Source organism: Elephantulus edwardii, unplaced genomic scaffold (assembly GCF_000299155.1).
Source record: "Elephantulus edwardii isolate Elephantulus edwardi_28Jun2011 unplaced genomic scaffold, EleEdw1.0 scaffold00122, whole genome shotgun sequence".
Classification (NCBI taxonomy): domain Eukaryota; kingdom Metazoa; phylum Chordata; class Mammalia; order Macroscelidea; family Macroscelididae; genus Elephantulus; species Elephantulus edwardii.
This window is the reverse complement of record NW_006399872.1, coordinates 6,324,989-6,349,247: the sequence shown is the minus strand read 5'-3', so window position 1 is coordinate 6,349,247 and position 24,259 is coordinate 6,324,989. Positions and strand designations below refer to the sequence as shown.

At 36.4% G+C, this 24,259-nt stretch overlaps 1 protein-coding gene across 3 annotated transcripts in view; it reads left to right on the top strand.

Annotated features, from left to right (window-relative positions):
• Positions 1-24,259, top strand: part of LOC102868820 (serine/threonine-protein phosphatase 2B catalytic subunit alpha isoform-like) — a 422,832-nt gene that overhangs the window by 173,299 nt on the left and 225,274 nt on the right. The gene's annotated exons all lie outside the window — the stretch shown is intronic.

Here is a 24,259-nt window from a genome sequence, read left to right as displayed (position 1 = left end):
AAAATGTATTTGCAATGAATAAGTCATTGATTTTACAAAATTCAATCATTCTATCTCCAGCTTCATTCCTGTCACCAAGCCCATGTTTTTCGACTACTGATTCTTCTTCTCTCTTCCCAACTTTTGCATTCCAGTCACCCATTAATATAGTGTGTATAATTTTGTGTGAGTCACTTATAGTGAAAGGCCTTCCCTTTGCATTATATATAAGTCACCTCAAATAGCACCTTAATTCTTAGATTAGTCTATTAGATATTCTTTCTTGGTGCTACAGTTCAAAACTTAGGGGCTTTTAACAGTTTAAAAATTGAGCCAGATATTTCCTTAATAGACAGAAAGACTCACACATAAAACTCACTGCCAATAAGTCAGTTACAGTATATAGTAATCTTCCTCCATTAGGCTTCTGAAGCTATGTATCTTATTGGGAGGTGACTTCCCATCTTTCTCCCAAGGAACAGTGGGTGGATGTAGATTACTGGAGATGTATACAGCCTTTTTTTAATAGTTCATGTAATGGTCTAGGCCTCCAGAGCTTGTTGAATGAAATATATTGTAACTTAGTCATGATGTAGTCTCTTCTCTATATGAACATCTCATAGCGACTGTTTTTCCTCATAGCTATTCTTTCCTATAACTACAAAGCAACTGCTAATTGCTGCTTTTGTTGAACTTGGGGCTGACTTTCATCTTAACTCTTGAATATTAGCCTGAGTCTCTTTGCTGAACAACGTTCATTGATATTTGATAAATTATAGACTATTTTAAAATTAGTTAATTGACATTCAAGAATAGATTCAGTTTATCAGCATCCTTCTAGAACAACCTATATTATTAAATTGGATATTTAAAGCATGCATCTTACTGTTAAAAATATTAATAGTCAGATAACTCAGAACTTATGAAAATGAAACATTCTATGAAAACCTTTGATCCTTTATATTTGGTAGCTGGTTATTGTAGAGATGAGTCTCTGGGTTGCACAAATAGTGAATGCTGTATGTTGCTAACTGAAAGGTTGTCAGATTGGGTCCACCCACCAGTCAGTGGTACCTGTCGGTGAGATGGGCAGAAGCCTGGTGAGCTGTACATCTGTATTCTGAACATCAGACCCATTGAAAATCCTTTGAACATAGTTATACTAGGACACATGGGGCTCCCATGAGTTGGAATCTATTCAACAGATGGTCAACTCTGGTATTCCAGTGAGATATCCCAGGTGACTTTCCTGGCTCATTATATATAAATAAACCCATATGCATGACTTCCCAGAGCTCATTGGTCCAACAGTGAGAGTTTATATAGACTATACTGCCAGAGAGTTTCCTACCTAGAGCAATTATAGATGTGAATTTTTATGATGTCAACATATTGAAACCTTGCAGTTAAATAACATATCCTCCAGCTCTGGGTGGAAGCACATCACGGAGTTTTGACACTTCAGTTTTATTGAGTAGGTAGATTTATAACTTCCCTTTTGGAGGAGCATACACATGATAAGAAATAACATACTGTATAGTATGAGGTTTGTCTCTCGGTGATGGTTTGCCATGATTCTTGATCTCTTTCCTAATATATGTTCTTGTTGTGTTCTATCAAGTCAGAACCAACCCATGATCCTCCAGTGGGTTTGCAGAGGCAGTTATTTGCACGGGAGGGAAGATAGAGAACAGTTGATGGATTTAAAGTGCATGCCTTTGGTTTTGCAGTGCAGTTTCTTACCATTAGGCTGCCAGAGCTCCCTTCCTAAAATATGACACCTACAATGTGGTGTATTTTTTTATCATTGCTCCCATTTTACTAAACTTCATAGTGATAATAGTATTTACTGAAACTACAGTACAGATTAAGCATTATTCTTTTTGTACCACGTAAATGATCATTGTATTTTCCAGCAAACTTGTGCAATAGGTGTTATTTTTGTTATTTAGACATGAAAACTCAAGCACAACAAGGCTAGATAAGTCACTCAAAGTGGCACAGATGGTAGGTAGAATGGAAAGCCAGACATTGGAAGTCCAGAGACCTGGGCCCCATACAGTACTTTTGTTTCATCCAAATATTTTAAATGTAAGGCTTTTAAAATAAGAAGGAACTTGAAAGAAGCAATCCATTTTAATTAATTTGAGTCAGCACTGGAATGGGTTGACAGTCTCTGTTCTCTATGACTGGCATGTTAATAGGTTGATGTGACCTTGCACACAGTGGATCTGAAAGAACATGGCACATGAGGGTAAGATAGGGGAGAAGCCTGGCACTGTAACATTTCTACAAATGTCAAAACCCAAAGATTCCCTTTTCTTTGGTTGAAATGTTTCTGTTTCCTACTTTCCTAATTAACTTTGGAAAGAAATAGTCACTAGCTTTGACAGCTTATAGTGAAAGATGGGCAGTTTCCTCTCATTAAGATTTACAGACTTAGAATCCTGAGAAGGGGTTGCTATGACTCAGATTCTGCTCAGTGGTATGAATGAGTAAATAAAAATTAACATACATTTCACTATGTTTTGTAAAATCTGTGTGTGTGTGTGTGTGTGTGTGTGTGTGTGTGTGGTTTACCATCAAGTTGTAACTGACCTATAGCTGCCCATCCAACAGGGTTTCAGAGGTAGTTGATCAGACAAGAGGAGGTTCCCCATCTTTATCCCATGGAGCAACTGGTGGAGTCAAACCCTGTGCCTTTGGGATTGCAGTACACTTTCTTGCCTCTAGGCCATCAGAGTTCCCTGGTGGCCTATGAATTTTACAAAAAAACCCTTATTTGTAAAATTTATAAACAGATACACTCTCAGTTTAAGTAAACATGTTTATAATAGTGATTAAAATTCTGGGTCACTTTTTACTGATTTTTTTATTGTTGAATTTTTCATATTACTATGAACAGACTAAGTCATGTGGTCAGAATAATTTCATTGGTTATTTATTTATAGGGAGTTTTCTCTGAACATAAAGAACCCCTGTGGCATAGCTTTAGAAACCTTAGGGGATTCTCTTTCCTAGTGGTTGCTGTGAGATGGAATCAACTCAGTGGGAGAGTGGGTGTTGGTAGGTTTTCAGAGCATAAACTATATCATAACAAATTAGTTTTATGGGGAAAGAAGTTGATAAATATAGTTTATTTTCTCTCCTAGGTACAAGACAAGTGAACATATTAAAATATTCAATACATTTCATATGAATAAACTTATATAATCATGTTTTACATAGATGTTCCACAATTTTTAAAAATTATTTAATTCCCCCCCCCAAATTATTATTTTTTTTTTACCTCCAGAAAGTTCCTTTTATAGACCATCTATTAGCCCGTGACTATCATTGGGAGATATTGCTGGCTACCTAGAATCTAATGATCTTGGAAGACTCAATTAGTCTCATAATCTTCTATGTGAATTACTTAAAAACTTTCCATTCATATCTATTATACTTACAGTAAGAATTTTTAAATTTGCTCATGAAATTCTTGATTAGGCAACTGTCGTGGAACCATACTTCTTTTTAGCTGGCTAGATAAGAGTTATATCGTACAAGCATTTATATAATACAAGGCTTTTTCAGGTATGAATATATTAAGTAAATATGAGAGTTTTCAAATGATACAATGAAATGTTTACATATACAGCAAAAGAAAGCCTATGCATAATAATAAAAAGAAAAATAATAAAAAATCCTATGCTTAATAAAAAAAATATACTTAGCAGATTTTAGGTCATGCTTCACACTGTGTGTTGCATTAAGCACTGTTAAAGATATGATTTCATTTATTCCTTTGAAAAGTCACTTCACATGTAATTATTGTTTCCGTGTTGTGAGTGAGGAAAACTATAGTTTCTGAGGGATTGTCTCAAGGACACACAGCTATTAAAGCCAAATAGGAAGATAGGTAATTAGATCTTCAGAATTCATAACTAGAACAAATTCACTGCAATTAGAGCTCACATTCTGCCCTGTGTTGCTGAAATTGACAATTACTGGTAGACTAACCAGACTTCTTAAGGAATAAAGGTTATGGAGGTACACTTTAAAGAAGATCACAAGTTCATTCTGGAGATGACTAGTAGGTTTTGCTAAAAAGTAATGGATTTTGAATAAACCCTAGCTCCAGTACTCTTGTGTAGAAATACTTTGAAGATCTCACTTAACTTTGGATTAACCTGTCAGAAACCCAGTTAAAACAAACTTAATTCTGAACAAGCTTAAGTCAATTCGTACTTGTTATTATTTGCATTTCTTTCAAGTTTCATCTACACTCATTGATACTGAGTTGGAAAAAACACATAACTAATCCTCTATTAATTTTCAGAGGTTGTAAATTGCCTGAGAGATTGTCTATCTCTCTCACTCAGAGCAGCTGATGGCTCGAAACTTCTTGCCTTTCGATTGGTAGCATTGCTCCTTACCCACTAGGCCACAGAGATGACCAATTAAATACAACTAAAAACCCAAACACACACTCACCAGCTTTTAGTGGCTCTTCAAGGCAGATTACAACTGCTTATATGGCTTCTGAGGCGGCAAATCTTTATAGAAGCCGATGGCCACCTCTTTCTCTAGTCCGTGGGTTTGAACCATGCACCTTTTGGTTAGCAGTGTCTAGTGCTTTAACTAGTGCACCATTTACACTAGTAAATGAGAGGTCATAAGAGCCAAGATAGATGTTTCAGGAGCAAATAGTGCAGAAGGGTAAATGTTATTTGCTTTTGTAAAATTATGTGTTTAAATGCAAATCATGTATCAGTAAACCACTGGACAGTTGGTTCTCTTGTTTTGTTTTTAAAATGTCTGCTTTGTTCATTGTTCTAGGTAGGACATAGTGAACTCTGGGAAAGAACGTTGTTTAAAAATTCAAAAAACTAAGTTACTTTTTAAACCTTATTAATTATCTATGGTTATTATCTTTGGTTGACCAAAAAAAGAAAACTAAAAACAAAACAAAACCCACACAAACAAGCCACAAGCAAAAAAGCCTCACCTTACTTAGAGACTTTGTAGCTAACTTTGACAGCACAAGGCTAGAAGAATGTGGGTGGCCTGATGTGAACCCTGCCTTCTCTTGTTTATTGTAAGAACTTAGTAAAAGTAATTTAGTCTCTTTCTGCCTGACTTTTTTCTCACTTGTGAAAAAAATAGAATAATAGTACCCAAATCACTCGGTTATTGTGAAGAGTCAATTTATATAGTGTGAGTTAACCTATATAAGTATACAGGAAGTGCTGTGCAAGTGATAGGGATTTACTACCATCATCAGCATCATCTTCGCCACCACTATTCTTTTTGGTCTCAATTGTTAATTAGTGAATTAAAAGTTGACGATTAAATGATCTTTTTGAGAATTACTCCAGAGCTGAGCTCAGTTAGATGTTAATTTGTGTTTAATCTACATCATAGATAGAACGCTTCTAATTTTGTATTGTATTCTCAGTGTTGAAGTATCAGAATCAACACAGGCAGCAAGTACTTTGTGGTCCAAGGATGAAGCGATAAATAAAGATTTTGGGGGCCATAGGACAATTTAGTAGGAATTTTGTACTCAAAGCTGTGTAGGATTTAGAAATGCAGGCTTTAATTAGTTTCAGAAATTAGGATATTTGAATAAGAATGATTAAGAAGTTGTTTGATGAAGAAGTTAAGCAAGGTGTTTATGATGTATTCAATCAATATACAGTCATGTACCAGACATTTTAAAGTTACTGGTTTATTATTCATTTAGTAACAGAAGAGGAAACAGCATAGACAAGTTAAATAAATACATAAATATTTTTCAGTTTGGAATTTAAGTCCATTCATTCTTGATACCCAGATTTCTCTCCTAACTCCCTCAGTTTGCTATTTCTAGGAGACTTGAAGAAAGTTATGAAAATATTTGAGCTACTGAGTTGTTCAATGTGGAGAGCCCATAGGCTCCAGGACAGGATAGATGAAGGGGCTCTAACCGGAGGGTAAAGAAATGATCTGTTCATTTTGTAATAACCCAGGCAGAGGTGTAATTGAGAAACTAGAGTCATAGCCATGGAAATGAAGATGGAGTGATGGCGTGGAACTTAGCCTCCGTGAGTCAAAGAAATTTGGAAAAGTCGGTAAAGTGTGAGCTTTCTTTCCAGAAATTCAGGCAATGTACAAAATTGCCAAAGAAATTTAGCAGTTTTAAATATCCTTTCATTTTTTTTTCTTGCTTCACCTACCTAGACTGTGTAGTAATTTTATGTTTCAATACAAGCCTGTAATTTTCTTACTTTGTGTTTGCATTTGTGTTCTGTATGCTTTATTTTAATAAATCTGTTTTCAGTATTTTATTTTTAAGTTGCTACTCTCACCAATTCAAGTAATCTAAACTAACATTACTATTCTACAGATTATTTATCATAATAAAATTTTAGAGTTCTCAATGATTTAATTAATTTTGACTTCAATTAGGGAATATATAAAAATGAATTACTGGAGTGAGGTGGTCCATATATTTTTGTTCCTTTGCAGCTTGAGTAAAAGAATGGTAGATTTCGTGATCAGTAGATTGTTTCTTCAAAACAAACAAACAGCTTGTGATAGGACTAGTACCCTCTCAGATGGGAAAATGATTCTAAAAAGCAGCCCACCCAAATCACAGTTGGGTTCTTTTTCAGCAAAAATGGCCTCTTGTGAAGAATCCAATCCAACATTCTGTCTTTGCTTTTAGGTCATATTTTTTTTGTCTCTTGAGCATAGAAACCCTCAGAGTAATTAGAGTCTAGAATTAAGGGAGTTCAAAAGAGATTGTGCAACTGATTATTGTTTGTTTTGTTTATCATTTGGTGTGAGGATAATAATTGGGTCCCATTTGGCTATGTGGGGAGCCAGCATTACTGCTACCTTTGGGAAATTGCTCTAGTAAATTTCACATGCTGTTTAGGATTTCCCATCCTCCTCTTTTCTTTTTGAAGACAATATATCTTGACAGTTGGTTAAGCTCAGCTCCACTTTATCTTAATCAGATTATAAAATTATTTTCTTTATGTTCTTTAGCTTTCCTCTGAATTTTCATTCTCTGTCAGCCTGAGATCTTTGTTATGAAGCTACCAGTTCTATTTTGTAATGCCAATTACAGCTGTAAACATAGTAAATATTAAAATGAACAGTTTATTTTGAGGAAGAAGATCAGAAAAACTACTTTAGAGGTTACCAGATTTTCTCAGATAATTTTCAAATTTTTTGAAGGTAATTTGGTATTAGTAGGGAGCTCTGGTTGTCTAGTGGCAAGAAGCTGCGTGTAATCCCAAAGGCACTGGGTTTGAGGCCACCAGCCGCTCTGTAGGAGAAAGATGGGCAGTCTCCTCCTGTGCGATGATCTGCCTCTGAAAACTTGCCAGAGGGCCAGCTATGGGTCAGTTCTGACTTGATGGTACACAACAACAACAACAACAACACAGCAGTTTGCTATCAGGTCACAGGTAGAGTCTTGTTGTGTTCTCCTTCCTCAAATACTTAGTTAATATTTTCACCCGCATACTAGTTTTAAAATTATACTAGACTATGAAAGGCAGTTGTCTGCCAGTTGATTTTGATGATTCATGATTTTCATGGCGACCTCACAGTTTGAGTGACTGACTTTTGGGAAATTTCTTCTAAAACATGTCTGGGCAGACTCAAAATTCCAGCCTGTCATTTACTAGCCAAGTGCATTAGCCTTTTCCACTGCATAGGACTCTTCCTTGTTATGGAGGATTTCATTATGAGGAGCGGTAGTTACATTTTTGGAGGTGAAAGAACTTCTGACTTGAATTCTACTCCAAAAAATAACTGACAATGTATATGTTTTTATTTCTATAAGTAGAGGAGATAGTTCACTGAAGAAGAAATCAGTACATAATGAATATTTGTTTTCTCTAAAACATTAACTAATTTAAAATTGTATTTCATTGGAAGTGCAAAAAGTTGTATTACATTTTATTTATTACAAAGTATGTTGCAAAATCTAAGGTAAGAAAAATATTTATGGGGGATTTCCCATCATTAAGATCATATTGATACCTTGTTATAGCCTAAGACTGTTGTGGAATATGGAACTCTTTACACATATTCTTTGTTCTATCAGGCCACCATTTTTTTTCTGTTGAACATGCTGAGAATGGGCCCATTCCTCTCCCAGGGACTTGTATAGATTTTGTGATGAGGTTAACTATTCCTTTTAATTTTTAGTTACTCTTTGGTGTCTGATTACACTTTGGTTTACTGAAGACAGTGAGAACCAGCTCTTTGAATAAATTATGCATTATCGTACACCAAGTATGATTACATTATGAGGTACATAATGAGATAGATTAGCTCATTATTAACACAGCTGTGTTATTAACACAAATGATCAGACATTGATTTACATGATTTTCATTGAATATAACCTGTATCTTCTATGAGGGTTCCCTTGTCAGTAGTTACACATTTAATCATGATTATTATTTCTGGAACAGGAATTATAAGCCATGAATGATTTTAAGTGATAGGGGAATAAAAAAAAAATACTATGTTTCTAACAAATCAGTTGTAAACTCTTCACTGCAACTTTAAAACAAGCACGTGTTGCTGCCTTAGTGACCCACGGAGATTTACAAATAAATGGATCTGACCTGCATAGTTAAAAATTACAGAATTGAAGAGTATTTTTTTTAACTTTTCAAAAAGCTGTGCTGCAATCCTGAAGGCATGGGATTGAGGCCACCAGCTGCTCCGTGGGAGAAGAATGGACATTCTCCTCCTGTGTGATTAACTGCCTCTGAAAACCCACCAAGGATCAGTTATGAGTCATTTTCTACTTGATGGTACACAACAACAACAACAACTTAATATTGGTTTGCAAACAAAACTTGCATCATTGATGTCCATTGTGTTCTGTGCATTCCTACATGCACATTGTGTTTTAGAAAATCAATAACCATTAATCTGTGCCCACTTTTACCCCACCCTTTCAGGTCCGAATTGGATCTTTCCTAATCCTTGCCCTTCTCCTGTCAAACTCTTTCATTGTTAATGAAGCCGTACAAAGAAGAGTGTTCTGTTCCTCAAACGGTGCCCATTTGGGGAATTAAAGTTTTTGTGTGTGTTTTTTGTTTTTTTTTAACTGTAACCCAAATTTATTAGCCTAGGCCTTAGGTTGTTTGGTTTTGCCTTTCTTAATATAATAAAAAAGAACTAGAAAACCTGGTTTTACTATTTGCTATCACTACTTTTTATAGTAATTTTTTCTTTCATTTTCACTGTTATATTCACCCCACTGTTGGCTGTTAGTTTATCTTGCAAGCATTGAAAAGGAGGAGAGTGAGTCTTTCCTCCATACTATTTTGACACTTAGAGATGTTGAGAAATTAGTCTGTTAAGCCAGAGATATTGGAAGTTTAATAGTTAAAACTGTGTCTTTTTTCCTATTGAAGCATGTTTCAATAATATATGTCAAATAGCATTCTTATAAACTAAGAAAATACTTATATTAAAGGAAATATTTGAACAGGCTTAGTGTTGTTATGTGCCATTGAGTGACTTGAGACTCCTAGCGAGCCTATGTACAAGAGCCCTAAACCCTGCTCTATCTTGTGCCAATCTTATTGCCTCTTACACACCTATCCCCATCATGCCAGTAACTGAATCAGTCCCATTTCATTGAGGGTCTTCCTCTCCTGTGCTGTCCCTCCACCATCCCAAGCATGATGTCCCTTTCCATTAACTGGTCCCTCCTTGTAACATGTCCGAAGTATGTCTGATGAAGCTTCAGAATATTTGCCTCCAAGGAGCAGCCTGGTTTCACCCTCTCCAGGACGACCCTGTTTTTTCTCCTAGCAGTACAGTCAATACTCTTCTTCACCACAACAACTCAGAGACATTAATTTGTTTTCTATCATACCTAGGCCTTGTCCAGTTCTGAGATGCATAGCAAGCAATTGCAAAGACTATGGCCTGGATCAGGTGCACCTTAGTCTCCAGACTGACATTGTTACTCTTCAGTACTCTGGAGAGGTCCATGACAGCCAGCTTTTCCAGTGCAATTCGTCTCTTGATTTCCTGGCTACTGGTACCAAGAGTGTTGATTGTGGAGCCAAGCAAACGAAAACTGTTAACAAGCTCAATCTCTTCACCATCCATAATGATGCTGCCACTTGGTCCAGTGATGAGAGTCTTTGTTTTCTTGATACTGAGCTTCAATTTGTATTGAAAGCTGCATTCCTTGATCTTCTGCAGCAACTGCTTCAGTTTCTCCTCAGTTTCAGCAAGTAGGGTTGTGTCATCTGTATAACGCAGGTTGTTGATGAACCCTTCTTCAATCCTGATGCCACATTCCTCCTCATACAGCCCCGATTGTCCATTTCACATATAGATTGAAAATGTGTGGATACAGAATATATCCCTGGCATACACCCTTCCTGATTTTGAACCATGTAGTATCTTTTTTGCTCTGTTCTGATAACTGTTTCTTAGTTTAAATATAGATTTCACATAAGCACACTCAAATGTTCCGGGATTCCTATTTTTCTCAGAGACAGCCACAGTTTGTTGTGAGCCGCACAGTTAAATACCTTTGCATAGTCAATGAAACATAGACATTCCTCTGGTACTTTTTACTTTCAGCCAAAATCCATTGAACATTAGTTTTAATATCCCTAGGATCACAATTTCTAATAAACCCAGCTCGCACATCTGACACTTCTCTGCTGACATGCTGTTCCATTCCTTTTTGGATAATTTTCAGCAAAATCGTTCTTTCGTGTGATATTAATATTATTCTATAATTTCTGCACTCTGTCAGCTCACCTTTCTTTGGAATGGGAGCAAATACAGATCTCTCCTAGTCAGCTGGTCAGATGGTTACCCTTCAGATTTCTTGGCACAACTTAGCACATCCAGGGCAGAGTCCGTTTATTGAATTATGTCAGTTATGCCTTGTTGAAATCTGTCAGTTATGCCGTTTCACCAGTTCTTTCAGAGTAGCTTGAACTTCTTCCTTCAGCACCACAGGCTCTTGCTATTGATGTTGTTTCATAATATTCTTCTGTGATAGAATTCACTTAATGAAAATAGCAATTTATAAGCTTTAAAACTCTAAAACAGTATTGTACTTACCTAATACTGTCTTTATTGTTACTAGGCCAGTTTTACATCATAAATTTACCAGTGGTTATGAATTCAATATAGTTTTTATTGTTACTGGGTCAGTTTTACATCTAAAATATATCAGTAATTTTGTATTCACATGTTGGAATAAAAACCAAGGTTTTGAAATTATTGTATTGGTTTTCCCCCCTCCATATTTTAATTTTGTCTGGTGCGAGTTTTGCCTTTGCCTTTCTATTTCTTAAGGGCAATGGGCCTCTCAGCTTCCTCTCTACCAGCTGGAATCCAGGGGCTCCTTCTTAAAATGCATAATACAAGAGGCATTTGCTAAAGGATGGTTTCAGTTTCTGAGTTATTTTGACAGTTTACTATCTTTTCTATATGTTTTCAGATCTGAATGGGCCATTTTATTTTTCACATTCCCCCTTCTTAAGGCTACGTCTTCTGTTACAGCAATTTTACTCATTGTTAGCAGGGAGGGGAAAATATGTTATTTATTAAAAAAGACAGTCATTTAGTATCAAATTCCAGGACACTGGACTTGACACATAATGAAATTTGATTGTGAATCTTTCTAATTCTTTTGATGCTTTTGAGCAATAGTGGTTGAAAGACTGACTTAATAGAATGATGTTGATGTTACTTGTAAATTTTAATTTTCGCCTGTAACCTCAAGCAGCCTCTTTCTGTGGTGGTGTGTTTTGTGTGTTTTTTTTTTTTTTTAATATCTTTTTAATGGACCTGTGAGAATTAGAGCTCTACCAGGCTGCCTTTTACAGGGTATAATCGTGCCACATCTCTATGCTTGTTTCATAATGACATTTTTTTTAGAAATAAAGTTTACTCTAAATACATACAGCAAAAGAAATTAAAGTCTTTAACATTCTAAATAAAATTTGTGTTTTTCTTCTCTAGGAATTTTCTGTCTTTACCAGTTAATTCCTATATTTATATGGTAACATTATATCTTATGGGTGTGCTTTTTGTTTGTTTGTTTGTTAGGAAGTGATTCAGGGTGTAAACCTTATTATGTCTTTTCATTTGGTAGTTGAAGAAATGCATGTTTGATTTTAAATAAATAGTCCATTTTAAAGATGTATGAAATTGAAAAATAAACAATTCCTTTTTTATAATGACAAACTTGAGAGATTAATATTATAAAACATTCCAGTTTTTGCAAATATAAACATAGATTGTCATTTGTGAGAATATGTATTTGACATTGTGAGAATTGGTATCTCCTCTGTGCCACTGTCTTGTTCATATGAGTTGTTAGTACTTATAAATTGTGAAGCAGAGAGAATAGGTGAGAGCTGGTCTGGTCAGGAGACTGAAGCAGATGTGTAAGCATTACTGAAATGTGGGCCCAGTGGGGGGGGATGTTTCTTTGCAACTTGCTGCAAAGCCCACAGGGAGTAGGGAGGGCAGAGTCAGGATGGGAATGAAAATGAACACTTGGGAATTTGGCTCACTCCTTTGGTCCTCTGGAGGGTGACTCTGAGGCAAAATATTTCAATCCTTGCTTCACTGGTGTTCATATATATATATATGGTGCTGTAAACAAAACTAGTTATTACCAAAATGGTTATCCTTTTTGTGTAAAAGCAGTACTCTGGCTAAAATCTTGTCCTAAAATCGTCATGCAGAGTTTTCTCTATTCAAGTAGCAAGTGGGGTAAAATTGATTTACTTTTTTATCATGATCCTGTCAAAGAAGATAAAGTATTGATTGTATTATTAAATGTCTACACATAAGGAGCTCTAGGGTCCTACTGGTAAGAGGTTACCCTGCAATCCCAAAGGCACTGAGTGAATTCACTAGCTGCTCTGTGGGTGATGAATGGGCAATCTCTTCCCGTGAGATTTAGCACCTCGGAAAACCTGCTGGAGGGGGTCAGCTATGGGTTGGTCCCAACTTGACAGCATACTACAACAACAAAAATAACAAACATATAAAGGATATTGTCAAAGCTACTATGTATACTTTTCCAGATTCCTTTAGGTGTTTTACCCAAAGAGAATGGGATTATTGGATTGGGTGGGTGAGTAAGTGCATGGGCATTATGTACAGTTGTATGATGAATATAAAAAAGAAAAAGTTTGTATGGGGGTAGATGGATATTTTTAATAACTTATAAATTACATACTGAAGACTGAAAAGGCAATTATATTATGCATGGTTATTTGTAACATGGAGGTTTAGGTTTATGAAAGAATAGCTAGGTTCTCCAGTATAGGTAAGGGTGATACATTTGAAACATTTCTAAATGGTGGGTATGGCATGTCTGGAATTAAACAGCATCCTAGAATCCTTGGATACTCCCCATTTCTGAGGGATAATTAGCATGTTTAAAGGGACCTACTCATTTGGGAAATAAATTTTACTTGTCTGAAGTGCCTACTCTTGTTTATTTCTTGCTTTTAATCTCCTCCTATGACTTATTTCTCTAGAGGCAAAATGTTCAAGGCAAAAAACAAAGAGAAAAAGATTGAACCCTTTAATCTGAGCTCTGTATATTGTAGAAACATTCTTGTTTTGTAAGTAATTGTAAGTACAGCTTGATGAAAATACTGCTATAATCATTTAGTGTATATGCTGAGCTGCATTATAGTTGAGATACCTGCTACTTCAAATGAATAATGTTTACTTATTTTTTAAATTAAAATATAAAATGCCCTTATAGAATAGGCCGTTATTATAAAGCAACATCTATTTCAGTTATATGTTAAAACTTTGTTTTAAATATCTGAACTGAAAAATCAAATGTTTAGTTAAAATTCTTATTATAACTCCTAACACCATATTTTAAAGACTCTGTATATATAAATTTGGCTTTATTATAGAACATATATAAAATGGTTTGATGAACATACATTAATTACCGGACTTGTGTGCATAACTTTTTTTGAGTAGAAAAATTGTTTTTGTATTATTTAAGTTTCAACTGTGATGAAATGTTTTACAACTTTCAAAATACTTCTTTTGTCAAGAAATCTCTAAAGTTGAATATTAATTACATCATTAATCATTTAAGCCTTTTATTTCTTGTATATAAATTAACAAATCAAAATACCAAAATAGTTTTGTGACAGAACTATGTGGGGAGAGTTGGGGATGCACATGTCTGTGTCCTTGAGTCCTTTGACCACAAATGGAGGCCACACTTCTGCACATTAGAGCCCATAGCAGCAGTCATCTGGTCAAGCATCTTTCACTCCTTCTACCTTCTACTCTCTGACCTTCATTTCCCTCTTCAATGTGTAGCACCTCCTAGTAAAATGCTCAAAGTATGTCAGGCAAAGTTTCATCATCTTTGTCTCCAAAGAGAACTCTGACTGCACCCTCTCCAAGACATTTCTTTGTTCTTTTGGCAGTCCATGGGATGTTCAAGACTCTTAACACCACAGTTCAAAGGCATCAGTTTTCTTCTGTTATTCTTATTCATTGTCCAACTGTCAGATGAATAGAAAATGACCTGAAAAACCATTGCCTGAATCAGACACACTTTAGTCCTCCAACTAATAAAATTCTCTTACATAATTTGGAGAAGTCCAAATTACTTACTTAACTGAAGACTTTCTGGTACAATACATCTACTGATTTTCTGTTAGTACCAAGGGTGTTAATTGTGGATCCAAATAAGATGACGTTGTTGACAGTTTCAATCTCTTCTCTACCCATCATGATATGCCTATTGGCCCAGTAGTAAGAATCTTTATTTTCTTGACATTGAAATGCAATGCATATTGAAGATTGCATTCCTTAATCTTCTGCACCAAGTCCCCCAAGTCCTCCTCATTTAGAGCAGGCAAGGTTGTGTCATCTGCATAACACACATTATTGATGAGTCTCCCTCAGATCCTGATGCCACATTCCTCATCAAAAAGGAAAGCTTCTTGAGTAATTTTCTCAGTGTACAGTTTGAATAGGTATGGACAGAAAATACAGCTCTAACACACTCGATTCTTAATTATAAACTATGTAGTGTTTGTTTGCTATGTTAGCGCCACAGCCTCCTGGTCTAGGTATAGATTTTGCATGAGCACAATTAATTGCTCTGGAATTCCCATTCTTCTCACTGTTAGCCGTAGCATGATGTGATCCACCCAGACCAATGCCATTGTATAGTCAATAAAACATAAATAGACATTCTTCTGATAGTCTTTATTTTTAGCCAGGATCCATCTGACATCAGTAGTAACATACCTGGTGCCACATCATCATCTGAATTCCTGCTTGAACTTCTGGCAGTTCCCTATCTTTGTATTGTTCTAGTCATTTTTTAATAATCTTCAGCAGTATTTTGCTTGCATGTGATATTAATGATATTGTTCAATATTTTCCACATTCTGTTGGATTACATTTCTTGGGAATGGGAACAGATATGGGCCTCTTCTCATCTTTTGGCCAAACAGCAGTCCTCTATAGTTCCTGGCATAGACTGGTGAGTTCATCTAAGCCTACACTACATCTGTTAATTGAAACAAATCAATTGGTAACCCATAGATTCCTGGGGCCTTTTTCTTCTAATAAGAAAAAGAATTCTGTTCTATTTAGTATAGCACTTGTCTTTCAGTTTGCTGTAATGAGATAACTTGCAGGTTGCCATGATACTGAAAGCTATCCCACTGGTGTGTCAAATGCCACAAGAGTTAGCCATGGTTGACAGGTCTTGGTCAGGCTCCCAGATTAAGACAGAGTAGGAAGCAGAATTAGCTGACCAATTTTTAAATAACTGGCCTCTGAAAACCCTAGCAACAAAAGAGGAACATGCATAGTTATAGTAGTAGTGGTAAAGCCCAGATAGGAAGTCAGGTGAAATGAAGAAAAATAATAGCAAACAGTGTTTAATAATTGAAATATGGGATGTACGTACATTGATTGTTAGAAAACTAGGAATTGTGAAAAACTTAAAAAGAACACATGAATGTCTACATTAGTGAGGTGGGATGGACTGGCTATGGACACTTTGAATTAGAAAATCATATGGTATACTCTGCTGGAATGACAGAATTATAGTACTACATTTATAGTAAAACAAATCAATTGCAAGTTCTGTCTTAAAATACAATAATTGACAGAATATTATCATATGCACATAAGGAAAGCCCGTTAATATCCTACAACAAGAGTCAACTAGGAAGAAATAGAAACTTGTACTAAATCTTGCAGTATGAAATTCACTAAACATTCACTCAAGATATGTTACTGATAATTGGTGACTAGCGTGCAAAGTTGTAAACAGTGAAGAAGAAATATTAGTTGGAAAATATAAGCTTGGTGATAGAAATAGAATGATTGAATTTTGTATTTTCAATGATTGATTCATTGTAAATATCTTTTTTTAAAAGATACAAGTGTCAACTTTACTCGTAGACCTTATCTGATTGGCTGCATAGGAATCAGATTGACTACATCTGTGAAAGGAATTGTTAGAGACGCTCAATATCGACAGTCAAAACTCGACTAAGGTCAGGGTGGGTAAGACCAAATTGAATCTGAAGAAAATAAAAGTAAGTCCACTAGAACCAAAATAAGATCTTGAATCTATTCTATCTGAATTTCAAAATAATTTTAAGAATAGGTTTGAAGCATTGAACACCAATGATCAAATGCCATATGAGTTGTGGGATGACATTAAAGATGCCATCCATGAAGAGAAAGAGGAGAAAGGTGGGGAAAAACCACCCCAACATGGATGTCAGAACAAACTAAAAAAAATTGCCCTGGAGTGTTGAGAAGCCAAAACAAAGGGAAAAACCCATTGAAGTGAAAGAGCTGAACAGAAGATTTCAAAGGGCAACTCAAGAAGACAAGGCAAAGTATAATGGAATGTGCAGAGAGATGGAAAATGGAGAATAAAAGGGGAAGAACTTGCTCTGCATTTCTTAAGCTGAGAGAACTGAAAAAAGCAAAAGAAAAAAAAAAGCCTCGTGTCACAATATTGAAAGATGCTATGGACAATAAAAGACCCAGAAAGCATCAAAAGATGATGACTGGAATGCACAGAATTACTATATCAAAAAGAACTAGCTGACATTGAAAATTTCAGAAAGTACCATATTAGCGGAAGGCAATGGTAGTGTAGAAGGAAGTGGGAGTTACGTTGATGACAGTGGCAAGAAATAAGGCTTCAGGAATCTATGGAATCTTCTAGGATAACTGTGGTTAATTCTGAGCTATCTTCTTGTGTATATTTTTGCATGCATACATAGAATTTATTTTTTTTTTCAAATTCAGGTTAAATATATCCATAGTACTTTATTCTTTGTTCAGTAATAGAATCAGATTTTATGTATTGTATTTTATAATTGATGCATTCAGTTTTTCATGGCTTATCTTGAAAAATAGCTTTACCTTTCAGAGTCCTCTGGAAAAAATAGATCTAATGAATAGTAGATATTTGTTAATCTAATAATTTATAGCTGCACCCAAGTTTCTAGGAATGTCAACTGTAGAGAAGATAAATGATTTACTTGTGGGTTACATTTCTTCTTATTTAAACAGATTTTGCCATTTTGTAATTTAAAATATTACCAGCAAGCTCAAGAAAAAAAAATAATAGTTACGGCATATTGTAAATATACAGATATACATTTCACTTCTCTGCCTAGCATAAAATGTCAAGGATGTTGTTTTTAGGTGCCCTTGAGGTGACTACAGCTGATAGAAATCTTAACAAATCAAAACCTTGCCCCATCCTGTGCCATCTTCAAAAATTTCCATGTCTCAAGTCCATCGTTATAGTCACTGTGTCAGTCTTTTTCTTTAAGGTCTTACTCTCTGTTGCTGATCCTCTACTTTTCCTAGTGTCCTTTTCAAAGAATCGGCCGAAAATATGTGAGATAGTGTCTCATATCCTTGCCTCTAAGAAGCACCCTGATACTAAAGTGTAATAGGTACTTAGTAGGTACTTGATGATTGATTGAGTTATGTGGTTTAAGTTGAGTAGAGGATAGTGATATACGCAAGTGTCCAAGACAGAATAGATGGAGTGCCAGTGCGAGGAGGTCAGGCCAGAAAATGTTTTAAGTTGTGTCTGACATGTGATATCCTTAAGCTGCTCTCTTAACATGTGCTGACATAGTATCTTTGACAGTCCTTATGCAGAAAGTGGCTACATGAAATATGGGACAAGAACTGTTCCTGTACATGTTCTGATTATAGAGAGGGATTTAGCAAAGAAGTTGCATTTGTGCAGGGAATGTTTAGGGGAAAAATGAAAGTGCCTGGGAGGTTTGGTCTGATTTTATTCATGATATAGCTCAGTGGATCTCAGTATGGACTTTGTATTGTTGTGACTTGGGATCCGTTAGAAACATACTCATATCCTGGCCCTGTTGCAGACCAGAATCTTCAGGGTTGGGCCTCAATATAATTTGTTTTTAAAAATTATTCTAATGTGTGGCCAATTTTGGTATATATGGTGATTTCTCCAAGAAATTGAACCTAAGCCAGCAAAACAGGCTAAGGGAGATCATTTCCAACTATACCCTTTTATTTCATCAGATAATAAGTATGCAGGATGTATATTGTTGTTTTTATGTGCCTTTGTGTCACCCAAGACTCATAGTGGCCCTGTGTACAGTAGCTCTGAACCCTGCTCTATCCTGAGCCGATGTCATTGACTCAGATTTATACCTAATAACCCTGTTGTCCCAGTTACTGTGTCATTCCATCCATCTCATCTGGGATCTTCCTCTCCTGAGCTGTCCCTTTTCCCTTCTACGTGTGATCACCTTCTCCAAAGGCTGGTCCCTCTCAGCTACATGTCTAAAGTGGGTGAGTGGAGTTTCAAAATCTTTGCCTCAGAGGAACAGCTTGGTTTCACCCTCTCTTGGAGTGACTTGTTAATTCTTTTGGCGGTCCATAGTATGTTCAGTACTTTTCTCTAGCACAACTCCAAAGGCATACAATTTGAATCCACCAGATCTTTTTAGAGGAAAGATGGGCAGTCTTTTCCCATGTGATTTACAGTCTCTGAAGACCTTCTTAAGAGTCAGGTATGAACAGGTCTTGATTTGATGCTACAACAGCAATTTTTGTAGGGAGCATTGATGGTCTGTAGGGAGTTGCACTAATATCCCCAAAGTGGTGCCTCTCTAGTGGTTCAAATCTACCTGTGGTTTCATGGGATCAAGATGGGCAGTCTCCTCCTGTGTGACACAAAGGCACTGAAAACCTGTCTGTGAATCAACTGTCTGCAGGTTCTGACTCAGTGGCAATGAGTGAGTGAGTGAAATGTCATAGCTTTGCCACTGACTAATCCCACTTTGGAAAATTACCTTGCCCTTTCTGGATTTCAGATTTTTCTGGTAAATTTAAGGGGCCATAGATCAGTCTAGAATGCTGATTTTCTAATTTTTCTCTAGGATGCTCCACAATTTTGTCACTAATATTTTCATGAGGGAAGAGAAGCAAGCAAACCTTCTCTAGGCCCTTTTTTCCATTGAATATAGCCCAATTTTGAGATTTCATTTTTTTTGAAGGGGGCAAAAACTGTGTTTGCTTTTTAAAAAATTTATAGCTCAACAATGATTTGACAATGTGCTAAGCTAAATGTCCTTTTGAGTCTGAATCTCTCATTCCTCTTATCAGCATTTATGACTCCTGAGGAAAGAAATCAGGCCACTCCTCCTGTGGCAATAACTCTTGGATAAAAGTAACGGGATACTTTCCAGTAGTTGGCAAAAGTGGCTCAGACTTGAGGAACCATAATCTCAGGTAACCTGGATCTACCATGAAGTGATAATAGGTCCTTACGGCTACTGAGACCCATTGGCTGCCTAATAATGCAGTGGCCTCAATTCATGAAGAGGCCCTGGATCTTTCTGAATATAAACTCCATCTGCATGATAACCTCTGAAATTGTTATTAGATGAAATGGCAAAAGAATTGTAATTCATCATCAAAGAAAGACACTCAGAATTAAAGAACTCAGTATCTTATTATTGACAGTTCAATTCCAAATTATGGGGACCCTTTAAGACAGAGTAGAACTGCTGCATAGGCTTCCCAGGGCTGCAGTCATTATGGAATCAGACTGAGAAAGCAAATAAATGTGGCCTTTGTAAGGCTGATATTTTCTTTACGAAGCCAGAAGGTGCATAAATACACAAATATTAGCACACTCTTATTTTTGTCCCAGAAAACTCCTCTGAGAGTTTTCGCTGCGTTCAGTCTCTGGCATCATTACTGCCCATCTTGCTTCCTGCAGGCATTGCCATCTGTTTAACTGGTAAAGAGCCCCTTCTCGTCATTGTTCCTATCAGCCAACTCCAAGTAGAGCCCCGTGATTGGCCTCTCTTGGTCTTGTTTATTTGGAATCAGTTCCAGTATCTTAGAGCAGGTGGCTTTACCTTAGCCAGTTAGTTACCTTTGCATTAGCAGTTACTGGAAGGTAAAGGATCTGCAGCACAGAATGGAGCATCTGCTAGTGCCTTGATCTTGGCATTGGAAAGAGTCTAGGGACTTGGAAAGAGTCAGATTCATGATGTTTATGCCCTCCCTGGGGTGCCCTTCCTTCGCCTCTCACCTTCTTCATGCTCTGGCACTTTGAGGTTTAATCCTCTGATCTGTCTTGAGTTTAATAAGGCCAGTAAGTGTGCTTGTGGCAGAACCTCACTGCTTTTATCAGCCTGATAGTAAATAAGCCTCCTTCACTCTGTACTCCAACAAATCATGCCTGACAGTTTTGTGCAGTCACTTAAGCCTGCACACAATTGTCCATCGTCATCTGGGAATATGGTGGTGGGGACAGACATTTTTATGCCAAGAGTCCTCTGAAAATTTCCTCCTTTTTGACACCCTCTTATCATATCTTGAGGGTACTCTGGTGGAGAGGTCTTCTGCAAGTTGCCCTACTAACCCAAAGAATATGATTCTCCAGCAATTTCAGTACACCAGTACCTCTGTGTGAGAAAGATGGGTAATCTTCTTTTGTGCAGTTTACAACTTTGGAAACCGACTGGAGAGTCAACTGAGTTGGTTTCTGTTCACTGGCTGAGGGGGTGGGTGGGTGACATGTTGACTTATGCCTTTTATAACCTAGAAAATATTAAAGAGTTATCCTGTAAAAGGTTTTTAAAACACAAAATACATTAAAAACAACAACAACCGAGGTGAAAAAAAGTGACCAGTAAAATATTTCCATATTTTCAGGAAGAAACATTCCCCCCCCCTTTAATGCTGTGTATACTGTCATATTATACATCGTATCTTAATTCATTTTGGGATATGACAAGGTTCAGATCAGTTGTTCATAGGATCTCTATGAGTCATAGTCAATTTATTGACAACTGACAACAATAGCATTTTAGTTTAAACTTTTGTATTATGGATTTATTTCATGATAGATGCATTGTCATCTACTTTGAACTGACTCATAGCTCCAGTGGGTCTGTGGAGACTATAAATCATATGAGAGGAGATTATCCATCTTTCTCTCTGGTGGATTCAAATAGCTTGTATTTAGATTGGCAGCATAACTCCTTACCTACTAGGTTGCCCCAAATAATTTTGAGGCACAATGTGGTTATACATACAGGCTTTTAAAGAAATCCTTCCTAGTGTAAATTCGAGTTTAAACTTCACAAAGAATTATACTCATCATTTTCTTTCTTGAGTGTCTATCTTTCTAAAAATTTATTTATCATTTTCTATCATAAGTTCTTTTGGGGAAGCTGTGTAAAATTAACACAGGACTACTAGAGAGCTCTGGTGGCCTAGTGGTAAGAAGCTGCACTGCAGTCACGAAAGCATGCCGTTTGAATCCACCAGATGCTCCGTGAGAGGCTGAGCAGTCTCCTCCCATGTGATTTACTGACTCTGAAAACCTGCAGGAGGTTCAGCTATGATTGGTTCCAACTGGATGCTACACAGCAAGAACATTGTCATCATACTACCTGGGTTCAGATTCATTGGACTGAAATTAAAATGATTGCATTGTTGTTATTAAGTACTATCGAGTCATAGGTGACTCATAGTGACTCTATGAACGAAAGACCAGAACACTTGTGTAATTTCCATAGTTTCTCTAAGTTCATAGAGTCTCCAGATGCAAGCTATTTTGGAAGTAGATGCCACTCCTGCTTCCAAATTTGTTTTAATTGGGGAGCTCCACCAAATACTGTCCACCATGGGTAGCCATTATTGCATTTGACACATCATTGTCACAGTGTTTAACATCACAGCAACCAAGAGTTACCTTTGTGCAGCAAATTGACAGACCAGTGCTATACCACTTAGAAGACTACTTGACTAGAGACAATTAAAATCAGGGCTGAGGGCCATAGATTAAAATCACCCACATTTTGCTTGGTAGCATAATTTTCTATCCAATAGATAGAAAATAGGCCAATAGAGCTCTCTCTATGACTCACAACAGTTTAATAAACAACAGATCTAACCTTTGCCCTATCCTACACAATCCCCACCATTCGAGACATACTGGAGCTCATTGTTATAGTCCCCATATCAGTCCATCTTGTTTAGGATGATCTTCTCTTCTCCAACCTTCCACTTCTTACTGTCTGAGGTTAGGTTCTTAATATTTTGGAGCTTCCTGTTTCTCTTCCACACAGATAATTTAGAGTACTAAGTTTATATATAAACACGTGTACATGGTTAATCACTTATCTTACAATTCACCTCTTAGATCTGATTTTATTATCCAAACAAGGCCTGGCATAAAATACATATTCTTATAAATGTTAGCTACAACTTTTATTATTGTCTTAAGTTATTATAACATTTGACAGGTAGCTCTTATCCCTATTTCATAAGTGCGGTAACTGAAGCCAAAAGATGGTTTAACATGTTTAAGATGACACATCTCTTACTGTGCAGACACAAGGTTTACATTTGTCTGACCACAAAGACCTCAGAGCTCACCTACTGTGCCTAATATGATTGCTTCATTCTGGCAGCATAGTTAGAGATGGTTGAATTGGTAGGAGAGCCAGTTGTGTATCCACCGATAGAGCTTGCCTGATTTTTTTTTCCTTTTAAGTAGATATAATTTTGCTTCAGTAATATCTCCATGTGATTAAACCGAATTTCTCAGTAGAAGTTGTCATTCTACGAGACACAAAAAGGTAGGAAATAACAGGGGTTGAGTTTATTCCATTACATCAAGTCCTGTATTCCTGAGGAGAATTCTCACATGGAGAATCTTTTTAGCCTATGGCATAATGTATAATGGCAGGTGAACTTTACATCTGTTCCTTATATTTGGTGTATGTTGTATATTTCTTTATAATAGTTTGGTGTTATTACAAAGTAAATAAACCTTGTGTGAAACAGGGAAATAATAAATTCACTTCACTCAAGGGACATATTGATAATTTATCAGAAATTTCACCTTCATATCATCTTGAAGTATTGAATATCCAGTGACTGAGTTAGTGAGAGGATGTGTGTCTACATAAGAAGAATGACAGTAGCATTAAAAGAGAAGGATGTTAAGAAGATGTGGGATGGATGAAGGAGAACATTCTTGTCTCCAAGCCTGGGCAGTAAATAATTATAGTTCATCACTGTATCTTCTTCCTAATTCCCTCATTCCTGTTCCCTCAATGTTTAAAATGATCCCGTCTCTCCCTTCCCCTCCCTTCCGCTCCCCTCTGTCCCCTCCTCTCCCCTCCCCTCTCCTTCCCTTCCCTCCCATCTCTCTCCTTTTCTCCCTCCTTCTCTCTTTACATATTTTCTCTCTCTTTCTCTCTCTCACACACATATCCTATTTTCCTGTTATATATTCAGAATATTTTTACCTTCAGATTCCTACAGCCTTTTAAATAGTGAGCTAGTCCATTTAATGCAGGATGCAATTTTAGAGGGCAAATTTGGCTAGTTATCTTCGTTCTTCTCATCTAGGAAAGAGGTCTGCTGGTTAGTGGAAAGTCATTTTCATATGTTTAACTTATAGGAGCTATATTATTATCTAATATAAAGTCTTTTGTTTTATGAATGTCTTCTAGAAATAGGTTCTAGACGAGTTGTTGTTGTTAGGTGGTGCCAGAACTGTACATTTCCTTTCAGCAATGAAAGTACGTTTAGAATCAAAGAGGAAATAGCAGTCTATAATTTTTGACAGCCTTTGATCATTTTATTATGAAACTTTTTAAGTGCTTCATCATGTGGTTAATGATAAAACCAAACCCAAATATGTACCACTTGCCTTTGAATCAAATCT